Source organism: Triturus cristatus, chromosome 4_1 (assembly GCF_964204655.1).
Source record: "Triturus cristatus chromosome 4_1, aTriCri1.1, whole genome shotgun sequence".
In the NCBI taxonomy this organism is placed as follows: Eukaryota; Metazoa; Chordata; class Amphibia; order Caudata; family Salamandridae; genus Triturus; species Triturus cristatus.
The window spans coordinates 643,258,559-643,271,133 of record NC_140585.1 but is presented as its reverse complement, the minus strand read 5'-3'; the positions used below and the strand labels follow the sequence as shown (position 1 = coordinate 643,271,133).

Here is a 12,575-nt window from a genome sequence, read left to right as displayed (position 1 = left end):
TCTTCTCAAACTCAGAATATGTAGTAATCTAATATACTGTGCACTCTATTAAGAACACCCAGTGTACAAACGGGGTCATAGTTCACTGTTCCTCGTCATTTACCTTTTGGCTTCTCTGCATCATCCCAGTGCATTACTATCATGCTCCACATTTGTTGATTTAATAACAGTATTCACGTGGCATAGCGTTCCCTCAAAACAGAGAAAGTTTAGTCTATGTAAGTAGAGAAGAACACTATATCGTGAGGGAGACTTTAAGACCATTTATGGTAGATTTGCAGTCTAACCACCGTATTAGGATGACGGTGGTCAGCGGTAAACCTGCGGGGGGATTCCGACATGGTTCTGACGGGCCGTCAGACAGACCACATAATCCCTTAATGACAGTGGCTCCGCCGTCAGGATTATGATGTCGGTTTCCAACATCCATTCCATGTCAGACTTTCCGACATGGAAAGGCTGACGGAAAGGCAGGTCCCCCTTCCTGCCTGGCACTCCGCAATGGGGCCTGGGAGGCAACTATGGTGCCCCCCCTAAACATCCTTGCACCGTGTGGCAGACACCATGTGGTGCCTGCCACACGATAGAGGGACGTATCAAAACCATTTCTCAATGGAGGCTTGTGCTGCGGGCCTTTTCCGCCCACCGCACAAGCTCCCATTGAGAAATGGAGGTTTACAACCGCACCATGGGCAGTCGCATCAAAATACTGCAGTCAGAACCGTTGACAAAGTCAGGTGGTTCCTTTCCACAATCATCAGCCCTACATTGTAATAAGGCCCAGATTACCCACCTCTTTCAATTTGTTGCTGTGACTATGAAATCAGCTAATTTATAGAATAAAAAGCTGATGCAGCCAAAATTACCAAGTACCCACATCAAAGGAAGACCCGAATCGTTTTACGAATGCTTTTTATTTTTTATTGTATTTTTTTAGCAAGAATTTTGCCAGTCGAGAAAGCACTGTACAATATAATATACAATCCGATATAACCAAGTAAGCTAGGACTTAAAAAAGAACTAAATAAATGCAGTTAACTTAAGTCGATCATAAAAAAAATGTTAAAATAGAAAGGAGCAAGTCTGATGGAGAGGAGAAAGAATTCCATACCCTAAGACCACAGAGTAAAAAGACTTGGCTAGCGGTGCGTATTTTTTTTTAATTCCATATGGCAGATAAAGCACAGTAAAAGGTGTACAGCGACTAGCATGCGACCCTCCGGAGAGCAGAAGCTCCCAGCCGGTAAAGGCTGCGGCAGAATAAGATCTTTATAGGTCATGCAAGCACACAAAATGAGTATGTGCCTGGAACTGGTGCCAGTGCTTTTACAAGCCAGAGAAGGAAAAGTTGAAAATTAGCTTTTAGTTTCTTTGACTGGGTGAACTCTCTAATAGATTGGAAACGATGGTTACCACGATCTCCACCTAGTTACTATCACTATAACAAGCAAACCAGAGAATAAATAATGTCAGTTGGTCCAATTAAGTTGAGGGTGGAAGTAATATTAGGCTTGGCGTGCTGATCCTTAAAGCCCAGTGGTACTGTTCCCCAAACTATTCGGCTTTGGATTCCCTGAGACAGTGTGGATCAGAGTTTATGGTGGTCTACACCAGATTTGTTGGAGTGAGAGAAGGAGCTAACAGAAGTTGTTACAAGTAAGAAACTTTAGACCTCATTAAAATGCCAACAGTGAAAACAGGATCAACTGGAGTTTAAAATTGTAACTGCAAATACATATATATCAAAAATAGTTTAACCAACAAAATAGTGTAATTGTACAAAACAAAATCGCTGAACTATTTTTACTACAAAGTTCAAAGCCAAAACTGATCACCAAAATAGTATGTACGTCAATGGCTTGCAAGTTTTTTCCAAAAATGTATGAGTGATAAGATGTTGTTTTGACTTCCTATCTGCATTTTATTAGTCAACTAGCAAAGAGTAAATTAAACTTAATAGACAGCAATTATGTCCCACAAATTAGGAGCACATTTTTCTTTTTTTAACTAGAAATCTTTTTATTGGCAAGTTTTTTCAATTCAAGATAACATGAAATACAGCATTCAAAAGCATACGAGGATATCAAACACTTGCAGTCTATTGCAGTATCAGCATGGGCTAAACAGTGGTAAATTGTAAACACATAGGAAACAAGGCAGGACTGAAGAAGCCCGACAGAGGCGCCGAGCAAGTGCTGGATCGACATACAACCTTGCAAGCAACACAAGAAAAACATAAGCAGAAATAGAAATAAGGGAAGCAAAGTATTGAAGGTCAACGAGGAGCCTTTGGATGATGACACTGCTTCGGTGAGAAATATGGTCATAGGAAGCCCAGGAGAGGAATCCAGGAGACTTGAGTAATAGAGGGAGGGGGGGATGAGGTAAGTACAGAGTGTCACCTCCTACAGGTGTAATCACTATAGCCAGGGAGTGCACTAGTCAAATAGTTCAAGAGCTTTGAGTCTGGCCAGTGTAAAACAGCAGTGTTCCAGCTCAGTAAAGTAGCTTATGAGGATTTTCCAGATGTGGGTGAACTTATCGTCTGTGTGAGTTACCTTATGGGACAGGAGCTCCATGGCCAAGACATGCCAAAGGCGAGTAAACCATTGGGCAATTAGACGTGCTGTGGGTTTCTTCTAGTGAAGGGCGTTAAGTTGTTTGGCGGCACCTAACGTGGCTTATTAAGTGCCAATCAGTGTGTGGCATAGCTTCCAAGACCTGGTTATGGATGCTGAGAATCACTGCATTGTGGATATTAGGGAGATAAAAGCGCGTAACCTTTTAATGTAGTCAAGAACTTCCTTTCAGTAGGTCACTATGAGAAAGAAGGACCACCATGTGTGTAGAAAGTATCCAGGACCCAAAGTGCAGCGCCAAAACTGAGATGGCAGGGTAGATAGAATGAAGGCGCGTAGGGGTATAGTACCATCTCATCATTAATTTGTACGCTGTCCCACACTGGGCTATACTTCTATAAATCTTCGGAATGTCGCACCATAACAGTCTCATTGTTTCTGCGAAATTCCCTCAGTGGTGTCGGTATGCCACTCTGATTGGTATGCGTGAAGGGGCACAGGGGCTAAATACTGGAGTACCCGGTAGGAGGGGCGTATTAGTCCTTTTGTCCCCTCAAATGACCCCACAAGAGTCTCAAAGGGGGTTTACTGATGTTTCACCGTCTGGACATTAGAAGGGTGGTATGCCCCGTGGCGTGGTTAATATTTTAATCTGGACGACTCAGGAATATGAAAGTCCTGTTTGCCTTGCTCAAAAGTCTTAATAGTCTTCCCTTCAAATAGATCCCGGAGGGTGTGGCAATCTCCCTCTCCCCAGCTAGAAAAGGAATGAGTCTGTAGAATTGGCATGAAGTCTGGATTACATGCAAGCAGAGTGTTGGGGGGGGGGGGGGGGGGGGGAGGAAGGCAGTAAGGCCCCGTTTGAGTGCAGTCTTATCCCAGATCTCGAGGACCTCTTTGGTGCGAGTAGCTATGTATGCACTCCATGGTCTTGCATATTTGGGAAGCCATGCCATGTCCCAGAGGGGACGGCAGGCCACCCCTCGGTCTGAATGGAACCAGTGCTTTTCACTTTCTTGAACGACCCATTCCGAGATATAGCGCATATGGGCCGCCCAGTAATAATCAAGGAGATTGGGGCAGGCAAAGCCCCCACCCACGGTCTCCAGGGAGCATCAATACTATATTTGAGAATCTGGGGCATTTCCCTCTGCAGATGAAGGTGCATATGCCCCGATGGAGGCAAAAAATATCATCTTGGTGGATGGGGTAGGCAGAGTTTGGAATAGATGGGGAATTTTCGGGAAGATGGACATTTTGACAGCTTGAAGGCGGCCCAGCCAGGACATCTGAAGTGGCTTGTGTCGGCAGAGTTCCTCCATAATAGATTTTGAATATTCCGGTCAGTTAGCATGTGTACAAGATAAGATCTTGGCATCTATGTTTGAAAGTGCAATTGGGCAAAAGGAGGCAGAAAGGGAGGTGTCTTTACCAGGCCTGGGGATAAGTACCATCTATGCTGCCGCCATGGTGTAGGGGTAAGGCACTAGTCCACTGTGAAAATGTTAAAAAGTGTCAACGTATGATCCTAACGTTGGGGAAGGACTTGGTGATAGAGAGCCACAAGGAGACCAGCTGGGCCAGGAGTTTTGCCCACGGGTAGCTCCTTTAGGGCTTGGTGGAACTCAGCCAAGGTAATGGGAGTCTCCAAACGTTCAGAGTGTTGGGGATCAAGAGGCTCCCAAGGGCAGTCATGAAGGTAGGAGTTTAGGTTGTCCTGAGAGCCATCTTACCCTTTGTAGAGAGACTGCCATGAAATTGTTTTTGTTGTGCCTGCTCATTTTGCTCATTTGGAGCCAAGACCCCTTCCTCAACTTCAATCTTGGATGCATGCAGGCAGGCACAATGTTGTTACAAACAAATCACTTTGTCCCCTAGTTCATAGTATCTCTGTTTCAGGGCAAGCAAGGACAATTCAGCCTTGTTTGCTCGATGTCCCTCCAGTTGGCCTCTCAATAGAGTTTTACTGTAGGTGATGTGTTCCTCCGTGAGTCGAGTGCCAGTAAGTTCCCCTGGGCTGCTGCTAAAAAGGAAAAGGAGCGGCCCTCTGTCTTCACTTTAAAGTGCATTGTTTTGAGATCTCAGACTGCCAGACAGTTTCTAGCATTCTAGTGTATGGCATAGCATCATTGGTCCAGTATCCTAAAGTGCCTTGTGCGTGTGACAGAGGATTTTGAACTTTGCTCTTTTGCACATAGGCAAGAAGTGGGGGGCTTTTAAACATGCTGAGCGGAATCCATCTGTATTGCAAATAAGCCTAGCAGGTTCATTTTGGATTACTTACAGACAGGAGAATAGATCATCCGGCATGCCTTACAAAGCATTCCCGTAGTACCCTTGACGTGTAACCAGAGCCTGCACTACGGTTCTGCAGAGATCCACGCGTATGCAGTAGAATATCTTTCTCAGGAGTTTAAGTATGCCGAAGCCTTTGACACATGTGGCGTTTACTTGCTACAGCATCAATTAATGTATTACAAGTAATGTTTGATCATTTTATGGTAAAGTGAATTTAAGCAGCGCTCTATGGAAAGAATTGCTTATTTTGGAACGATCAACCAGGTTGGGCACCACTCAAGTAAGTGGCAGTTACCGCAGGGCTATCAGTATCTATCTGTCCAAATAATATTGAACTCCCATGTAGAGCTTGCTTTCCTTTTTAAAGCATTCTGAGCTGGAGCTGTATGCTCTTCCGCTGGAGTGCGGGGACCCCTTATGATTGGTCTTTAACCCCTTCAGCGCTGCGCGGATTCCTCCGCGGTGCTGAAGGGTTCGAGCGCGGGCGGGGCCATGACGGAACGGTTCCGTCATGAGCACAGCTCAACCGATGCTCATGACGGAACCGTTCCGTCATGAGCATGGAAGAGGTTAAAGTCAGGCTTGAAATCTAAGCTGATCTTCAACATCTTAACTTCATATACAAGACTACAAAAGTAAGAGGCCCTCCAAGTATTCACAGTCGCTATACTTAACAGCCAGAGCATGATCCTGCGCTTCGTAACAAACCCGAGTTGGCTTTTAGTGTAACAAGCACAAGTTTTTCACAGAGAGACAAATAGCTGCCTTGCACTGGCCTTACTTGGCCGAAGTTACTAACATGCTAAATAACATCCATGCAGTAACTATAATTGCAGCTCATTCAACTGTACATGGACTTCCGGGCACTCACTCATCAAGATGAGGCGAGCACATCATTCCCCAAATTGTGACTTTGTATACCATAGATAACATTTGTAAAGATTACCCTGAGAGTCGTCTTAAAATTTCAACTGAGCCGCTCATTCTCAGCAGGGCTTTCCCAAATATCACCGGGGAACAAACTCTCAGAACCAGATGCTGGAGGTTGAAGATTCAGGCAGAGGTTGGGTGTGTGTGTGTGTGTGTGTGTGTGTGTGTGTGTGTGGGGGTGGGTGTGTGTGTGAGGGGGGGGGGGGGGGAGATTCCTCCTTTCCCAGCCTGGTTCTGATGTGGTGCTGTCTGCACAGAGAACGGGAACAACACTGGTAGGTGATCCTAAAATGACTGAGGCTCTGCTCTAGCTCAAATCTCCAACAAGATCTGTTCACCTTTTTCTAGCACTATACCAGGAAGTTCCAAAAAGCAGCTAAGAAAGTCTGAGATGTACTACTTCTAGAAATGGGCTAGGTTATGGGAATGTTATTCACTAATATATGCCAGCAAAGGATGCCCCAAGACAACGCTCCCCCTCTGCTCATAGTATTGTTTGGTTCAGAAAACTCTGGTTGCAGGTGGATTAAGCAGAGTCATTCAGAGGTGGGAGGAGGTGCGCAGTCCTCCTGTCACATGTGCAAATGGCAAATTTGCTTAAGCTGGTTCAGGCACAACATTTTTCATGTCTCGATATTAGATAACTAGATTCTGACTTCTGGTTTGATCTTTCCTGGTCAAATTACCTGGAAAAGATGTGGATACCCATCCCGCCATTTCTAAGAAGATGCAAAGTACACAGTATTTAATCTGTATCCTTAGGCGACATGGGTTCTGCAACAAGGCAATCAGGTTCAGCTCAGCAGAACAACAACAATGTTGAATTTCTGGGATATATATCCTTTTGACCAAATCCATATCTGACCAGGATGCAAAAGACAGAGCTGCAGCCCTAGAGTCAATGAAACCAGTGACACAATAGCGGGGGCTGCACCGGAAGCACAGCAGAGTAAAAAACATAAAATGAAATCTAGTCAACATTGGAAAAATGAACAAAAAATAAACAGGTGAAATAGTGTGCAGATGAAATTTCATACATTCCTCACCACCTTAGAAAATAGCATAAAAACAACATTGCTTTCAAGTTTCAGTGTTATGTGTCCATCTAACGTGGGGCTAGTGTAGCGTGTCCGAGTTAAGTAATTGAACGATTCATATGAAAGTGTAAAATGACCTACATTCAGAGGCATTCTTTCCACAGATAGAAGGCTAATCATAGTAAGTTATGAGCAGGAGTGCGTCGATTCAGATTTTACCATTGGAAGCATTTTGGATATGGTAAAGATGAGTAGACCAATCATAATAACAATCAAATTAGATACATTTATGGCAAGTAGAAAACTCGTGTATTGAGGAGCTATCTGGAACTGTGGATATACAGCAAACTTTACAATTAAATGTGTCGGAATTTCACGCAGGGAAAAAAGGCACAAATGTACAGCAATTAGGCTTGTTGGGAACTTCACAGGGCTTCTTGTGTAGCACATGTGTGATTACAGACACCTAGGGTTTGCTGGCCTGTTCAGCAGTGAATTAAAGGACTTTATTGTAAAGGATTTATATCAACAGGGGTAGGAGAAACGCAGACAGCCAGGTCCGTACTTATCTTTTAGGATTTTAGTTGTGGGATCTTGGGAGCTAGTGCTTGCTTCTCCTATGTCTTGCAATACATCTCTTCCATTTCTGTCATATTTGGGGGTGGTTGCATTCCCTTACATTAATTACAACACCATCTTTTGTAGTGGCTCTCCCATAGCAAGCATTAATATTTAGTACATTTCCAATTGACATTTTACATTGTTCTACTTTCTTGCTTGTAAGTGTAGCACATGTGAGATAATAATTGCTTTCGTTTCTGTGATATGATGCATCATGTTCTTTGTGCCATTGTGTCTAAAAACAGTGAAATAGTAAATATGTATAATACATTTGTAATGCACATACAAAATATGCGTCTTTTTTGGTTATATATTTACATGTATGTTCTTGTTAGGTGTTGCATACTTCCTTGGCAGGTTTTTCCGTTGGGGTGGTTTAATGCTTGGAAAAAGTACATAAGCGCATCTCTTTAGAGACAGTTGTTTAGTAGAGGCTGGAAGCCGCTGAGGTACCTAGAACTGCCATAGCAAAAGAGAAAGCTGTTTAGTGTCGCCTCAAGTAAATTTTACTTATCGAATCCATCATATGTCTTAGATTGAAAAATCGTGTACAAAGACAGCAGTAGCTTTGGAGATGTGGCCGCTCCGTGTGCCTAGTTAGACAGTTTAGAAAGAAAGAACAGAGTTGGTGCAATGCTGGGAAACTGGAGCCCTTGGCAAGGAGTGGCAAACACAAGTTTCCAACGTGGAGGAGGGCGCAGGCACATCACGAGGTGAAGTACGTGCAAGTTTTTATTGAACACCAAGGCCATAGCTGTGATGTCTCCTTTTTAGGGGAAAGCCACTGGAAGATGTTTGTGGATCCTAAAATGGCCAAAGATAGATTTGTCATGACGCAGCACGCTTAAAAGCACAAATGCTCGGCTGTGACTCAACTGGCCAAGTGCCAAGAAGGGAACAAGTCCAATTTTGACTACAAGATTTGCTGGATTACATAAAAATTACAGCCAAAATGTAATATCTTCTTGCTTTTGACTTTTAAAATGGCCATCACCTTAGGGTGACCCAATGTCCTTTCTATTCCTTACCAAAGGCAGCAATGCAGAGCCCGTTCGATAATTTATGGGGGGAAAGACTCAAACGTTTAAGGTGTCCGTTAATTTTAAGTAAAGCCTGGAAGCATATTTAGATTATCACTAGCAACCAGAAACCTGAAGAGTATGGGGACTTGGTTGCTAAGCAATATCTTGATTGTAGGTGCTCCCTTGGTATAGAAACTTTGTGTTTGTTAAAGATCTCGGAGCCAAGTCATTTTCCTATTGTATCCGAAGGTGCCTAGAGAAGATGGTACTTCCATCACCCAGTCCTTCCAGAAATACACCGATATCAGGGAAAGGCTTTACACTTCAAGCAGGACTCATTAGTCTGTGGTTACTGGAGCACTAGTGTAACCCACATTATATAAAAGGGAGGAAAGTGCTCAGGTCGCAAATATTCAAAAACTAATATAAATGTTTATACCCAGAGAACGGCAAGGGCACATTAGAAGCACATAATTTTCCTATCTTCATATTATGCCAAATGATTGAATTATTTTCTAACTGAGAATTCAAAGGTATGAATACTAATTTATTTGTCCGCTAGATGGCAGACCAACATAAGCAATGCTCAAACGTAATTTATTTGTCAACACAATGTCCTGCCCGAGTTGCCTACAAAATCTGCATTTTCGTACCGTTGTTGCGCGTGGGAAGAAGCCATGCTTTTGAGTAGGTCATGAAGCCCTTGCGGCGACAAAGTTAAATAAAGTAATAGATCGCATTTTGCGCATCTGCATAATGCCTTGGCCTTATTTCATGTTTCGTGTTTGAAAAAGTTACTTAAATGAAATAATGTTGCGCGTGTTTACATTCGAGCAGCGAGTAATGTAAGATCATATTCAAGGCACCACGTGACGATTGGGAGAGTTGTTTGCGTGTCAAATCATTGTTCTATGCAGGCTAAAGCAGTGAAACAGCGCTTTTCCCGCGTCAATGTCGTTCTACTTCGGTTATATAGAGTAGCCTGGGACCTATGTATTGTAGTAATAGATGTGCGAATGTCCGTTTATCAGTACGGCTGCTCTCAGTAACCCGTTAGTGGTTGACATTTATTCTCACCGCCATGTTACCACTGCGGAGTGTGGAGAGCGGCCATTACGAGCCTCGCTCAACAATGCTGATAATAACATATTGCTCTCTGTGCACCTGCATGCATATTTTAAGACCTGCTATTCTTTCCTGGGCATTAGTTATTGCTGCAGTGTGATTTCTTCTCTTCTTTGCACCCATACCCTCCCTTCTGTTCAGCCTGAATGGCTGGAGAACGCAGGGTGATGTCACGGAGTGTTGCTGTGTGGGGTTGGTTCGAGAGTCAGCTGAAGGTGAGAGGCTGAGCAGCAGGGAGGCTGCTCCTGGTGGGGCTTCCACTAATTACCATCTTACTACTATCTACCATCTTTCTACTCACCCTGGAACCTGATATCATAAATTACATCTTGGAACCTACCACCTTGCCTACGATTTGGACTTTACTTAGTACAGTTATAAACCTAGTTAATTAAACGAACTCCGAGCGCAGTTTCTCTTCGCGCAGCTCCAGAGTACGGACCCGCGACGATCTAGATATTCATGGGATCCAGAAGATGCAGCTGTGCTGGGGCAAAAACGTGCGATTTAATATTTTCGCTTTGCCAATAATTTTCACTGTGCCAATAAAGGTATATTGGGCCACATTCCACGCAGAACCTGTCCTCGCAAATGTGCCCGGGAGTATGGCTATGCGATGCCAGAAGAGCGTTGTTGGGTCAACAGCTCGCAGTGTCCGCCGCTGGGGGTTGCATAACCAGTTGGACCGCAGAGTTAGCTATGGAGACTATCAGAATGTTTTTAGAGAGAGAAATGTTGCGGATATCACACCTCAGTAGAAACATTAATTCCGAGGGATGTCTTAATAGGTACCAACATTCATTTCAGTTATCAGTCAAGAACATCAGAGTACTACGACTTACTGATGTACAAGTGAAAACATTCTACCATTTTTAGGTCGAGGACTACCGGTCTGCCAAAGGCAGAACCGGAAGTTGGAGATTTAATGTTTTCTAGAGTGGCTATTTAGCCCGCCTCTTTTAGCTTCTCCTCCATTGGCTGGCTTCCTAAACGGAGGCCAGCCGTTGGAGGAGAGAGCCGTCCCTCCAAATAGGCTCCGTCTTTTTCAGATTCGGGGGCGTGTTCCTTGCTGTTCTTTCCACTTTTTAGCCACGCCCTTTTGAACAGCAGGAACACGCCCCCGAATCCGAAAAAGTTTCGAAGCTTCCATCCGCCATTTTTTTTTCTTAGCAGTACTGTGCAAGATCCCACGTCTTAGTTCTGTGCTAGACCCCCCTTAACTTTACCTCCTTGCAAGTCTCCTCAATCCTGCGCTGGATCACCCTTCTCAATCCTGTGTTCTGTGCTAGACCCCCGTAACTTTACCTCGTTGCAAGTCTCCTCAATCCTGCGCTGGATCACCCTTCTCAATCCTGTGCTGGATCCGGATTCCAATATCGTTGCAAGTTTCCAGCGGACAAGACCTAATCAGTCCTATCAAATGTATGTGCCAGAAGAAAAGGAAATTCTCCTTTGTCGGGAATTCTGCTCCTTAAAATAGGTCGTGTCAGGTTCATTACAGCTTCGGATACATTTGTATTATGATCAAATAATGAGTCGTTCTGCTCAGAGAAGTTATCCTTTACATCTGCATCCCATTCGTCTCTGCAGTTCATCTATTTCTAGCCCCTCTGTAAACCCATAGGCGCCGGAGCGCTTGTTTTAGGTTTCATTTATATTCCGTATTGTGTGACATAACCTATTTATTACAGCGCTTGAATGTCCAGTTCCAGTAGGGACACCCGAACCCGCAGCAGTTCCTCCGATGGACCGGGACGTCAGCAGAAACGCTCGGTGCAAACACAGCATTTTTGCAGCCTGCACATCATCTGCTATTTATTCTCTTTGTTGTAGCTTCCAAGCCTATTAGGTAATATATGTTTGCACGCTATCGATTTGCTGTTACCGAATTCCAGAAGCATTTAGTGTTGTAGTGTACATGTTCCACAGACAAATGCATTGGTAAGTGCAGCTTTTCTTTCATTTTCAAAGCTTGCTGTTTTTAAATGGGTGGCCGGGGCTCTGCTCTCATTCAGAGGTTTGGCAGTTCATAAGTGGTTGTTCATTTCGCACCCACCAATCACGTGATCCTTATACAAACAAATTAGACTAGTCTTTCCTCCCCATATGCGGAAATCAGCAACATACTCTAGGCACATATCCGAAACGTTGGCTCTGAATTCTAGGCCAGGACAGATAAGATCATGTAGGCCGTATTAGACGGACACCCACAGAAACCAACGTAAACACGTGCGACAGGGTTTTTACCAAATACATGTTGGCAAGGCAAGCACGGCGAAATAACCAGGGTGAAAGCCTAGTAAAAGATGGCAGTAACCTCGGGCTGCAGGTATCCGAGGAGCTGGCCCACAATAGAACCAGTGAACACAGAATGGAACACTGATGATTAAAAGAGGTCAGCGATGAAAAACATTTAAATAATTTTAAAAAGTGAAGGGAGAGGGGTTCGCCTTCTACTAAGTTAACTGCAACCCTACTGGTTAAACTAGCAAGTCTATGTAAGAGTTGCTTAGCTCCGGAAACGTTTTTTCTGATGAAAACTTGATATTCCTGCAGATTCCCAATTTTCAAAATCTCCAAAAGTATTTCATTGTTTCTGAAAAAAGTAGTGGTAAATATGACTAGAGAGACCCTACAACCATGTACCACAAATGACCTTCTTAAAAGTGCATACATGGCTGCCTTTCCTTGCTAGTAAACGACCCAATGCCTGCAGGTAGTTTCTTCTTTGCCAGCTCATAACAGAGCTTTATGCACAGGATTCCCCCATCTAGAAACTGTTTTTTCACAGCTTCCCCTTGTTTGACCCAAAGAAACCAGAGAAAAGAAGCTTATTTGTTCGATACTACGGAGGTAATTGTGCTAAATTTGTACGGAGGGCAGAAGATATGTGCCAGGCGCTGTAAAGGATGACATAAAAATCTGTTACAGACATGTGGAGAAATCATTCAGAAAAGAGTTAT

General features: G+C 43.8%; 1 protein-coding gene across 8 annotated transcripts in view; it reads right to left on the bottom strand.

The window, feature by feature from the left end:
- The window catches only part of ATP2B1 (ATPase plasma membrane Ca2+ transporting 1), a 475,107-nt gene that overhangs the window by 86,077 nt on the left and 376,455 nt on the right, over nt 1–12,575 (bottom strand). The window lies entirely within an intron of this gene.